The sequence below is a fragment of the Silene latifolia genome, chromosome Y (assembly GCF_048544455.1).
Source record: "Silene latifolia isolate original U9 population chromosome Y, ASM4854445v1, whole genome shotgun sequence".
Lineage (NCBI taxonomy): Eukaryota > Viridiplantae > Streptophyta > Magnoliopsida > Caryophyllales > Caryophyllaceae > Silene > Silene latifolia.
In genome coordinates this window covers 73,798,181-73,811,527 of record NC_133538.1, presented here as the reverse complement: position 1 = coordinate 73,811,527, position 13,347 = coordinate 73,798,181, and the positions used below count along the sequence as shown (strand labels likewise).

The window sequence follows — 13,347 nt, the reverse complement described above, 5'->3', positions numbered from 1 at the left end:
TAAGCAAGCAAGGCAACATAAAACCGACTGACAGTCGACACATTCGACTTACAGGGACCCTAGTCGCGGAAATCGCGCGAAATTCGAATTTAATATGTAAAAACAGGGAGGAATTGCGAAAATATCATCAACAAGCTAATCAAGGGCAATTAAACACAATTAAATCGAATAAATTCGACTAGACAAGGAATTTTCGAACCCTAATTCAATCACCTCAAAGAAATTTGAATTAAATGAAGAAAAAATGCAAAGAGTGTGAAAGAAAACACTTACTTGATGATGATTAACCTACAAAGCAATTAAACTTCAAAAGAAACAATCAACCAAGGCGGATTTTCGATTGAAAAACCGCAAACCCTAATCCCTCTTAAAATCCGCAAAAACGAGCACAAAAGAGGGTGAATATAAGGGGCTATTGAAGAATTAAGTGCTAGTGATAGAATGTAGGTGGTGGATTTGATGATTTTGGGCAAAAATTGGGGATTTGGGGATAAATCAATCGCACATTAGAGAGGGGTTAGACGGAAATTATGAGTGAAATGAAATAAAATTAGGGAAATAAAGAGTTTTAAGAAAGAAAACTCCCGTTGTCCCTGCTCATCTCACTCGATCGAGTGGTTTTAATCACTCGATCGAGGACTTTTGCTGTCCCTTTTGCTCGATCGAGTAATGATCCTCTCGATCGATCAATTCCTCTGTGGCCTTCCTCGATCGAGTAACCAGCGAGCTCGATCGAACCATTTTTCACTCGATCGAGTACAAAAAGTACTCGATCGAGGACTTCCTTGTGTAGACTTCTTCGAATTTCCGTCTTTATTTCCTCGAAATGCGTGACATTTCCCAAACCTGCATAAAACACGTCCAAACACATCCCAAAATACCAAATATGCAGAAACACAGTCTATAGTCTCAGTCTACGCTAAAAAAAATGTCTAAACTAATTGTCCTAATTAAAAGCGTAATAAATAAATTCAAAAGAAATCCAAACGAATATCTATTACACTTTGTTACACGGGGCATTTCCCCGTTTAATTCCCATCAGCTCTCAGTAGCCCCTTCGTGGGCTTCGTGGAGGACGTCACTTGGCCGATGCGACCGTCCTCTTTGATTTCCATGAGCTTGAATTACTGTTTGCGGCTAGGAGGAATGTAGTTCCCATCTATGTAGGTGCGAACTGTCTTCGTCCTCGCCCCTCTGTCATCTTCCTTGGCATCCTTTGCTCGATTCGATTGATAATGGTTGTACCACGTCCTTTGACAACTCCTTTCTTGCCTTCATCTGTACTGCGGTAAGGGAAACAGACGATTTTTCCTCCTTTTTGCTCTCGGTATGAGGCGGAGGGTTAGCAAATATGACAATATTCTCCAAATTTTCATCCGGAGTGTCAATAATAGGGTCAACAGAAGAAAGGGCATTGCAAGGCTGAGCTTGCATGGGAGCCCTCCGGAACTTGGACTGATGGAAAGTCAGCTCCTCGTCCCCTACCTGGAAGGTCAAAGTCTTCCCCCCGACTGTAACACCCCGTATTTTATTAAGTTGAATAAAATTCTTTTAATTGCTATTTTGAATTTAATTACATCATTTAACGATTTATATATATATGCTTAGCTAATTAATTAATTTCATCATATTTCGATACGTTAATTTTAATAATCATTAATAAGTTTATTTAAAATTAGTCCGAGTTTATTTATTTAATAATTTCCGTTTCTTTACGAGTCCTTATGAAAGTTGTTTTAAGTAAACCCGAGATGGATTTTGGGAACAAAACCGTCCAATTAGCTATTTTGAGCTTATTTCACTAAATTAGCAATTTTGATTAATATCCGTTAGTTTTGTAAAAATCGCTAATAATTCCGATTCAAGCTGATATCGTATTATTTCCGTTAACTAGCTGAGTTTATTTTATTTTCACTCATTAAATTTATTTATTATTAATTTCGTTTTATTACTGAAACTTTTATTAAAAACCGATTTTATTAACTCGAAACGGTTTTAAAAACGAGCGAAATTACTTAACGATGAAGAAACGTACGTATAATTAGAAGCTAGCAAAGCTAGTTTGGTGTTTCATTATTATTATTATTATTATTATAATCTCTCGTTCTCACAATCTCACGCACTCCCTACTTTCCTCTTTCTTTCTTATTTTTCCCCTGCGAAAAACAAATCAACAGCAACAACATCAGTCCGTCATTTTCCGATCATTCAAACCCCAGATCCCGCCTCCATTCTCAACCAAATTCCGTAATTTTTGTACCATTCTCTTCCCCTTTCCTTCCTCCTCCTTTTAAGGTAAGAAAGTCTCCTTTTTGTAATGGTCTCGTCTTTCGCCGCCTTATAAAAGTGTCGTCTTTTAGTTTTTTTTATTCCGTTTTCTTGCCCTTTTATGAAGGATTCGAAGACCCGGGGTGAGGCTCGTGCCTTGTGGACCATTTATTCGAAGAATAAGGGGCGTTTAAGGTAACACGATTCTACCGATCCTATTATAATTAATATTGTTTGGGGTTATATATGTATATGTGCTAATTAACATGTCGACGGTTGTACACTGAGATTTATTTGTGGTATATTGCTTTAGTTGTTATCATAAATCTACTAATCGTATATAACTATTCTTATTATGTTTGTTCTGGTGAGATGCGGCGGGTTAGTATTGTTTACTCAGTGTATAAGTTAAAAAGGATTTGGTACAGTTAGTTTACGATTGATTACTTTGTTGGTTGAGAGTTGGTTGTGACTAATAAGTGTTAAAAGTTAATGAATGATTTTGGTTGGAAAATCTAACGCTTAAAGATAAGCTAATGTACCATTGCTCAATTAGGCTATCAAGGTGGAGTTTATTAAATATAAGTATATAGCTATGGGATTTAGCAAAGTTCAAGTTAAAAGCTAACAGGGAGTATGTTGGTGTAGATAAGCATAATTGCATGATACATACAAGAGCATCCGTGCTATATTTTATATTGAATTTGAGATGGGATCTGGTTACTATGGAGTATTATATTATGAGACGGAGTAATGAGTAGGACGGAGTAATGAGAGAGATGGGGTAGAGAGTTGAGATTGAATTAATTTTTGGGACGAGAGTGACTTTTATAAGGTTGGCCTAGCAGCGGCCTGGCCGTGGCCTCTCTTTTGTAGCCTAGCAAGCCATTTGGTAGTGGCCTAGCCGTGTCAGGCGTGGCTTTGGCCGTAGCCTAAGCCGATGCTTTGCCTGGCCGTGGCCTAGGCAGTGGCCTGGCTAAGTCGCGAGTTTGGTTTATTTAAAATATAATTAAATTAATTTACGTCTCATATTTTATATAAAGATAATTCGTTAATATCGTCCTTTCACATAATTATTTTAGGTGACTCATATGTGGTTGAAGATGAAGAGTAATTTTGGGGTTTTAGAAGCTTTCTCAAGTTTTTGCTTGTCTCTTTGCTAGCTTAAGGTAACTATTCCGAGTTACTCGACGAATAAATGTCACATTAGTAGTTAATGTGTGCCTGTTGATTGTTAAGTGTTTAAGTGATTGATAATGATTTACTTTCATTTCTCACATGATAGAAATTGGAAATAGCAAAATGAATTTTATAGTGATAATTGTAATGTTTTGTTGATTGTCTCAAAACCGAGCCTTAGTCCCTTTGATCGATGCGATGTCGATTAATTGAGTGATTGGTCACCGCAATTTGACCCGCACCGCCGCAGGCTGGGGTTGCGGGTAAAAATTCGGTTGAATGAATTAGATAATCGGCCTTTTTCTTGTTTTAGGCCATTTATTATATCTTAGGTTCACATGTATAGTTGATTGTATTTAATAGTATCTTATATTGTAGAAATGACCCTAGTTTCCCCTAAAGCCTTTTATATTGTTATAATTGCTAGGATTGGAAATTAGTATTGAATTCTTATTGAGGAACTGTTGGGATTGTATGCTGTAAATAGACATTTATATAGCTTTCACATGATAAAATGTTAGAATTTATGTTGGTAAGTAGGACTTTTTGCCCTCTTATGGTTAAGTGGGTGTCTTACTTGACTTGTGTGGTGAGTCTTGTGTGGTGTGGGCTAAAATATTCAAGTTGGGACTAGCTGTGACTAGGTCCTAGGTGAGTATTTCGGCCTTCATCATAGATAGGTCTTTATAGTCTCTGACGAGTATATGTTCACTGCTTGATAGCCTTTGTGTTCCTGACTAGTGGATGTTTATCCAAGTTGGGGCATGACCTCAGGTACTAATTTTGATAGTATGGGGTCAGCTTAAGTACTAGCCGACCCTTCGGTGGTGTCCTTAGGGTACTCACTTCACTTTGTTTTAAAAAAAGTTGTGAGTCTTGGGTGCGGTGGTGTGTATCCGCATGTCTAGGTCTGCGCAGATTTTAGGCTAGGGTTGTGTTGTCTCTTGGCCATGTTTTCTTAATAGTAACCGCTGAGCCAAGATACCGGTTCGATTACCTTCCCTACCTCGTGGTATAGACTTGAGTTACAAAGTGACTATTGACCGTACTAAGAACTTATGCCTGTCTTTGATATATTGCCCTTTCTTGTTTGATGATTCTATGAATCATAGAAGGTGAGATGCAAGCCGGCTATGGTTGATAGAGTTTGGATTCCTGGATGTTATGTGATTCACATGATAGTGTAGTATGAGTCGGTCTAGTATTCACATGCTAGGACTATGTGGCGTTATATTGTTGTTCACATGATAAGCACGATTGCCTTAGCATCTATATGCTAAAGGCGAGTGTGTGATTCGTATTCATATTCTTATGTTTACATGTTATATTAATTATGACATTTCGTATTTGGGAGAGAACTCGGAGTTACTCCCCACTGACTGTGGCTTTCGTATTTGTATAAAATGCGAATGACAGGTAGGTGATGCATATATGGGGTACATGGACGAGCTAGCGAGCAAAGTAACCTTGGGACCTAGACTGGTTTTATTTCATTGTGACCCTTAAACCCTTTTTATGTCACATACATTTTAGGGACATATGTCTCCCTTTTCTATTTTGGGTTTGTATCTTTACTTTTTCTTATCATTAGCTATGTATGTAAAGTAGTTCATTAGCATTGCAGGTTTTGGCACCCGCTTCTGGGAATGTTGGAAATGTTGTGATTGGTTTAGAAAATTTTTGAAATTACAGGTTTTGGCTAATTGAACCAATTACAAACATATCCTACCGCTTTTTCTCGTATAATTACGTGTTTACTTTTCCGCAATAAATGAGGGTGTCACATTGGTATCGAGCATATTTGCTCCGACGCACGTTGTGCACCCCACTATAAATAACTTGACCTTAAAATAATAAACTTGAGAGATGGGTAGGATGGGTAGATTTAGGATCTTATGTTGTAGTCTCTTTGTGTTTGCTCTTTGTTAGGTACTAACATGTTTGTTGATTGTCATTTAATAATTGTTGCGTTCTTAGATCAATGACCGTGAACTTATTTATAGTTAATGGAGTTATTGCCCTTATTAAAAAAATTTGAACTAAAGGTTTTGAAAATATTTTAATGTTTTTCACTGGTTTTAACGTCAATTAGTGTTAAAGCTTGTTATTGGAGACGTCTGATAATTAGTTTTATCATTTGTTGGTGTAAAAATGTATTTTTATGTCTTTGAATTGGAATATTGATATTCTTGAGTGATCGCCAAGAGTATCTCCGTTCCATTGAAAGGACACTTATATTTTAAGAAGATCAAGATTTAGTGCCTATTGCTGAGGATTGAAGATTTGTTCAACCTTTGAAGAATGCTTCTACTTCCTTGAAGATATTTCTCGTTCTTTTTGTATCTCGCCTTATTCTTAATCTCTTGGTGCCTATCCTTCTTCTAAACTCTCTATTCTTCTTCCTAGGAAGTTACATTTGTATCCTCCCAACTTGTCCTTTCACCCTTGCTAATCATCCCTTAACGCCATTTGATAGCACTCTTTCTTGTGGGGTGTTAACCTTGGTTGGATAATTTGGCTTGTGGAGTTGTTTCTGGTTGACCTATAACCCCGGTTTTGAGAAGTTGTGATATTGGAAGGACTTAGGTTGAGTGTTGATACCTTAGGAGTAAACACGGAGTAAGGTTTATGATGTGATTTTGGAAAGAGATACCTTTAGGATGTTGATAGCCATACATAAATTGTTGTTACCTTATGACATTGTTGTTTGAGATTTGAGTATCTGACTTTTCCTTGTTGTCTAATTTCCCTTTCTCCTTGATCATGAGCGTTACCGTTCATACCTCCTTTCCTCGCTTCATCTTGCTCCTCCTTTAAGTTTGACACTCGTATCTTGTGAAACTCTATCTTTGACATCCTTGTAATTTTGACTTCAATTTTTACCCTATGAAAGTCATTATAGCTCTCTTGTGGCTTAAGTTTGAGCTCTCTTAACATACTTTGTTTTTATGCTATCTAAGTTACTTTCCTTTTTGTACAACTTCTAAACTTTCAAGCTACCAGTTTCGATTCATTCTTAAAAGTTTATGTCACTTCTGCAAACCTAACCTATTTTTGAAGACTTGAAAATGAAAATTTGATTTAGTTCCCTATTCCTTCCTTGAATATAAACTCATTTATCGTAATTTTAATTACTAGACCCGAAATTTCTTTAAATTTTATCAAATTTCTATTAACCTTGATCTATTTATGACTTCTTTGTCAAAGTTTAATATATTATATTTTCAGGAATTTGTTTCCCCTTTGAGTTTAAAGGTGAAACCTTTATTTCCATTTTGGCTTTTGCAAAAGAAAATTTGAATGGATTTCCTTTTCTTTTGATTTTAACGTTGATCGGATGTTAGAACTCGTTATTAGAAACGTTTAATAACTTGTTCTACACTTGTCGGCGAATAATTTTTGTTTTAAATTTGTCTCTGACTTGGAAAGTTAGCGCTCTTGCGTGCACGACAAGGGCAATTTCGTTCCATGAATGAGACTTATACTTTTGAAAACTCTTCATTAATGTTTTAGAAAGTATTTTGATTTTCGATTTATACAAATGATTTGCCTTTGACCTTATCTTTGATTTGGAATGTGATGTTCTTGAATACGTAACGAGAACACTTTCGTTCCCTTGATAAGAACTGGTTTCGTTCGGAAAATTTTATTTGAAACTTTTGAAAGAATTTTGATTCTTACGATAAGTGACCTTTTAAATGTTTTGGTTACCGATTCCAATTTCAGTTTTATTTTTATAACCTTTCATTTATACTTTCAAGTTTCGAGGACGAAACTTTTTAAAAGATGGGGTGATTGTAACACCCCGTATTTTATTAAGTTGAATAAAATTCTTTTAATTGCTATTTTGAATTTAATTACATCATTTAACGATTTATATATATATGCTTAGCTAATTAATTAATTTCATCATATTTCGATACGTTAATTTTAATAATCATTAATAAGTTTATTTAAAATTAGTCCGAGTTTATTTATTTAATAATTTCCGTTTCTTTACGAGTCCTTATGAAAGTTGTTTTAAGTAAACCCGAGATGGATTTTGGGAACAAAACCGTCCAATTAGCTATTTTGAGCTTATTTCACTAAATTAGCAATTTTGATTAATATCCGTTAGTTTTGTAAAAATCGCTAATAATTCCGATTCAAGCTGATATCGTATTATTTCCGTTAACTAGCTGAGTTTATTTTATTTTCACTCATTAAATTTATTTATTATTAATTTCGTTTTATTACTGAAACTTTTATTAAAAACCGATTTTATTAACTCGAAACGGTTTTAAAAACGAGCGAAATTACTTAACGATGAAGAAACGTACGTATAATTAGAAGCTAGCAAGCTAGCTGGTGTTTCATTATTATTATTATTATTATTATAATCTCTCGTTCTCACAATCTCACGCACTCCCTACTTTCCTCTTTCTTTCTTATTTTTCCCCTGCGAAAAACAAATCAACAGCAACAACATCAGTCCGTCATTTTCCGATCATTCAAACCCCAGATCCCGCCTCCATTCTCAACCAAATTCCGTAATTTTTGTACCATTCTCTTCCCCTTTCCTTCCTCCTCCTTTTAAGGTAAGAAAGTCTCCTTTTTGTAATGGTCTCGTCTTTCGCCGCCTTATAAAAGTGTCGTCTTTTAGTTTTTTTTATTCCGTTTTCTTGCCCTTTTATGAAGGATTCGAAGACCCGGGGTGAGGCTCGTGCCTTGTGGACCATTTATTCGAAGAATAAGGGGCGTTTAAGGTAACACGATTCTACCGATCCTATTATAATTAATATTGTTTGGGGTTATATATGTATATGTGCTAATTAACATGTCGACGGTTGTACACTGAGATTTATTTGTGGTATATTGCTTTAGTTGTTATCATAAATCTACTAATCGTATATAACTATTCTTATTATGTTTGTTCTGGTGAGATGCGGCGGGTTAGTATTGTTTACTCAGTGTATAAGTTAAAAAGGATTTGGTACAGTTAGTTTACGATTGATTACTTTGTTGGTTGAGAGTTGGTTGTGACTAATAAGTGTTAAAAGTTAATGAATGATTTTGGTTGGAAAATCTAACGCTTAAAGATAAGCTAATGTACCATTGCTCAATTAGGCTATCAAGGTGGAGTTTATTAAATATAAGTATATAGCTATGGGATTTAGCAAAGTTCAAGTTAAAAGCTAACAGGGAGTATGTTGGTGTAGATAAGCATAATTGCATGATACATACAAGAGCATCCGTGCTATATTTTATATTGAATTTGAGATGGGATCCAAGTTACTATGGAGTATTATATTATGAGACGGAGTAATGAGTAGGACGGAGTAATGAGAGAGATGGGGTAGAGAGTTGAGATTGAATTAATTTTTGGGACGAGAGTGACTTTTATAAGGTTGGCCTAGCGGGCTTTGGCCGTGGCCTCTTTGTAGCCTAGCAGCGGTAGTAGTGGCCTAGCTGTGTGGTCTGGCTGTGGCTTTGGCCGTGGCCTAAGCGATGCTTTGGCCGTGGCCTAAGGCGATGGCCTGGCTAAGTCGCGAGTTTGGTTTATTTAAAATATAATTAAATTAATTTACGTCTCATATTTTATATAAAGATAATTCGTTAATATCGTCCTTTCACATAATTATTTTAGGTGACTCATATGTGGTTGAAGATGAAGAGTAATTTTGGGGTTTTAGAAGCTTTCTCAAGTTTTTGCTTGTCTCTTTGCTAGCTTAAGGTAACTATTCCGAGTTACTCGACGAATAAATGTCACATTAGTAGTTAATGTGTGCCTGTTGATTGTTAAGTGTTTAAGTGATTGATAATGATTTACTTTCATTTCTCACATGATAGAAATTGGAAATAGCAAAATGAATTTTATAGTGATAATTGTAATGTTTTGTTGATTGTCAAAAACCGAGCCTTAGTCCCTTTGATCGATGCGATGTCGATTAATTGAGTGATTGGTCACCGCAATTTGACCCGCACTGTCCGCAGGTGGGGTTGCGGGTAAAAATTCGGTTGAATGAATTAGATAATCGGCCTTTTTCTTGTTTTAGGCCATTTATTATATCTTAGGTTCACATGTATAGTTGATTGTATTTAATAGTATCTTATATTGTAGAAATGACCCTAGTTTCCCCTAAAGCCTTTTATATTGTTATAATTGCTAGGATTGGAAATTAGTATTGAATTCTTATTGAGGAACTGTTGGGATTGTATGCTGTAAATAGACATTTATATAGCTTTCACATGATAAAATGTTAGAATTTATGTTGGTAAGTAGGACTTTTTGCCCTCTTATGGTTAAGTGGGTGTCTTACTTGACTTGTGTGGTGAGTCTTGGGTGGTGTGGGCTAAAATATTCAAGCTGGGACTAGCTGTGACTAGGTCCTAGGTGAGTATTTCGGCCTTCATCATAGATAGGTCTTTATAGTCTCTGACGAGTATATGTTCACTGCTTGATAGCCTTTGTGTTCCTGACTAGTGGATGTTTATCCAAGTTGGGGCATGACCTCAGGTACTAATTTTGATAGTATGGGGTCAGCTTAAGTACTAGCCGACCCTTCGGTGGTGTCCTTAGGGTACTCACTTCACTTTGTTTTAAAAAAAGTTGTGAGTCTTGGGTGCGGTGGTGTGTATCCGCATGTCTAGGTCTGCGCAGATTTTAGGCTAGGGTTGTGTTGTCTCTTGGCCATGTTTTCTTAATAGTAACCGCTGAGCCAAGATACCGGTTCGATTACCTTCCCTACCTCGTGGTATAGACTTGAGTTACAAAGTGACTATTGACCGTACTAAGAACTTATGCCTGTCTTTGATATATTGCCCTTTCTTGTTTGATGATTCTATGAATCATAGAAGGTGAGATGCAAGCCGGCTATGGTTGATAGAGTTTGGATTCCTGGATGTTATGTGATTCACATGATAGTGTAGTATGAGTCGGTCTAGTATTCACATGCTAGGACTATGTGGCGTTATATTGTTGTTCACATGATAAGCACGATTGCCTTAGCATCTATATGCTAAGGCAGTGTGTGATTCGTATTCATATTCTTATGTTTACATGTTATATTAATTATGACATTTCGTGGCTGGGAGAACTCGGAGTTACTCCCCACTGACTGTGGCTTTCGTATTTGTATAAAATGCGAATGACAGGTAGGTGATGCATATATGGGGTACATGGACGAGCTAGCGAGCAAAGTAACCTTGGGACCTAGACTGGTTTTATTTCATTGTGACCCTTAAACCCTTTTTATGTCACATACATTTTAGGGACATATGTCTCCCTTTTCTATTTTGGGTTTGTATCTTTACTTTTTCTTATCATTAGCTATGTATGTAAAGTAGTTCATTAGCATTGCAGGTTTTGGCACCCGCTTCTGGGAATGTTGGAAATGTTGTGATTGGTTTAGAAAATTTTTGAAATTACAGGTTTTTGGCTAGTTGAACCAATTACAAACATATCCTACCAGTTTTTCTGTATAATTACGTGTTTACTTTTCCGCAATAAATGAGGGTGTCACACCGACATCTATCACTGCACGGGCAGTGGACAAAAATGGTCTCCCTAAAATGATAGGGGTGTGCACATCTTCGGGGATATCTAAGACGACAAAATCGACGGGAATAAAGAACTTCCCGATCCGAACAGGTACGTCTTCCGCTACACCTAGTGGCCGTGATAAACTACGGTCGGCCATGCAGGGATCATGTTGGTGCAACTCGGTTTTGTCACACCAAGTCTCTTAGCTAGAGACAATGGTAAAACACTTACGCTAGCGCCTAAATCGCATAGCGCATTATCAATCAATTGCATTCCTATGTGACAAGGGATCGAAAAACTACCCGGTCTTGATTGCTTAAGAGGTAGCTTATTTTGAGATAGGGTTGACCCCATCTCAGTCAAAGCTACAGTCTCATTATCATTAATGGTCCTCTTACGTGCTAAAATCTCTTTCATAAATTTTAAATAAGAGGGTACCTTGGTCAGCAATTCAGTGAACGGCACGGAAACTTCCAAACTCTTCAAAAGCTCAACAAATTTGCCAAACTCTTGATTAATCTTGGTATTCTGCAGCCGCCTCGGGAAGGGAAAATGGTGGAATCTCGAGTCCCTTATTTCTCGCTTCCAAAGTGTCTTCCGGAGCAAGTTGGTATCCTTTGACGCTTCTTACCTCTCGAACGAGGCCTTTCAGTAATTCCTCGCTTAAACGAGCACTAGCAGGCTCTCGAATAAGCTTCCCATCATCAATATCACTCGATCGAGCAATGTGTTCACTCGATCGAGCACCTTCTTCAAGCAACTTCTTGATCGATCGAGCAACATTCCCACTCGATCGACCATCTTCGACTTCGATTCACTCGATCGAGCAAAAAGACTACTCGATCGACGGATTCTTCACCATTTCCACTCGATCGAACACCCGATTTTGATCGATCGAGTAATCGTTTCGTCGTGAGCCCCTTTTTCTTAACGAACACTGTTCATCATCGATTCTGACTATTTCGTGTCGATTTCTTCATTTCTGGTCCTTCATAAGAAAGACCGCTTCTCAACTCTATCAAATGTACCGTCTCGTTTGGGTTCTTCTCATTTTGAGTCGGTAAATGACCCGGCTTCCTCGAGGATTGATTCTCGGCGAGTTGGGCAACTTGAGTCTCAAGTGCCTTTATGGACGCGTCTACATTTGTTGATCACTTGTGCTTCTTTGTTGATCACTCGCATGAAGCCGCCGTAATGGCTTGCATCATAGACTTTAACTCGCCCATTTCACTCACCCCACTTGAAGATGAACCGTGGTTAGGAGGGTTAAAGGACGGAGGCTTCTGATAGCCTTGTTGCTTCTGATGTGGAGGGATGTATGGTTGTTGCGACTGATTTGGAGGGGCGGTGGGATTGAGTACGTTGTTCTGGTTACTCCACCTCAAATTGGGGTGGATATTCGGCTCGTAATGAGTGTTGTTTTGCCTGTAGTGTTGAAAGGCAGCACATTGCTCATAAGGACTAGGACAATAATCAGCGACATGTCCATCTACCCCGCACCTCGTACAGACGAAAGGACCGTCTGTCATGGCATTAACCTGGTACATCCCTGGCTTGAGAGCTCCCCCTAGTTCATACTTGTCGAACCTAGCAGTAAGGGCTTCTAATGCGGCCACTGAAGAAGATTCAACGGCTCTCCTTTGGTTTCCCCTTGAATTCCCGTATTCGGCCCTGTGAGTGGCTAAATCATCTATGATTTTCCACCCTTTCGTCGGCCCCAAGTTGTCAGAAAATCGACCGTTGGCTGCCGCATCTAGTATAGCCCCCTCGATCATCATATAAACCATTGTAAAAATGGTTGCACAGACTCCATTTTTCGAAACCGTGGTGCGGTATGGTCCGCACTAGTTTCTTAAAACGAAGCCATGCCTCGTGGAAGTTCTCGTCGGGCCCTTGTTTGAAACTTGTTATCTGAGCTCTGATGGCGATGGTTCTCGAAGCAGAGAAATACTTCTTATAAAACGCTAATGCTAGCGTATTCCAATCCGTTATGCCGTGAGCGGCTCGGTCAAATCCTCGTACCACTCCCTTGCAAAGACATCGCGGAGTGAGAAGATGAACATAGTTTCTTTGATCCGATCACATCACGCCACGGTGGAGGGGGTATGGAGCGCAGATAATCAATGAAGGTCTCCATATCTTGAGTGCATCTTCCTTCGCAGCTCCCGAACTGATTTTTCTCGACCATGCTAATGTAAGAAGGCTTCGGTTCGAACTTCCTAGCATCTCCTGGTAATTCGAACCCTTTATAGAGATTGTCAGCCGTGGGCTCGGAGTGACTAGCAATGGTTGCTTCCTCGGCCATTTCGGGAAATTCTGGGAAAGTGATAGACTCAAGTGATGAATTGGAAACTGGAGAAGACGGTGGATTGTCTTCG

The 13,347-nt window shown here is 38.0% G+C and overlaps 2 long non-coding RNA genes across 4 annotated transcripts; both read left to right on the top strand.

Moving 5' to 3' along the window:
* Nucleotides 1–2,122: 2,122 nt before the first annotated feature.
* On the top strand, nt 2,123–5,065 carry LOC141634379 (uncharacterized). 2 transcript variants are annotated; one of them, XR_012539105.1, is made up of 4 exons: nt 2,123–2,295; nt 2,396–2,463; nt 3,351–3,437; nt 4,864–5,065. It is a non-coding gene; the product is annotated as an uncharacterized LOC141634379 (long non-coding RNA). The 2 variants fall into 2 exon arrangements; XR_012539106.1 differs by lacking the exon at nt 3,351–3,437.
* A 2,786-nt stretch (nt 5,066–7,851) lies between these two features.
* On the top strand, nt 7,852–10,783 carry LOC141634138 (uncharacterized). 2 transcript variants are annotated; one of them, XR_012538889.1, is made up of 4 exons: nt 7,852–8,024; nt 8,125–8,192; nt 9,074–9,160; nt 10,582–10,783. It is a non-coding gene; the product is annotated as an uncharacterized LOC141634138 (long non-coding RNA). The 2 variants fall into 2 exon arrangements; XR_012538890.1 differs by lacking the exon at nt 9,074–9,160.
* Nucleotides 10,784–13,347: the final 2,564 nt, after the last annotated feature.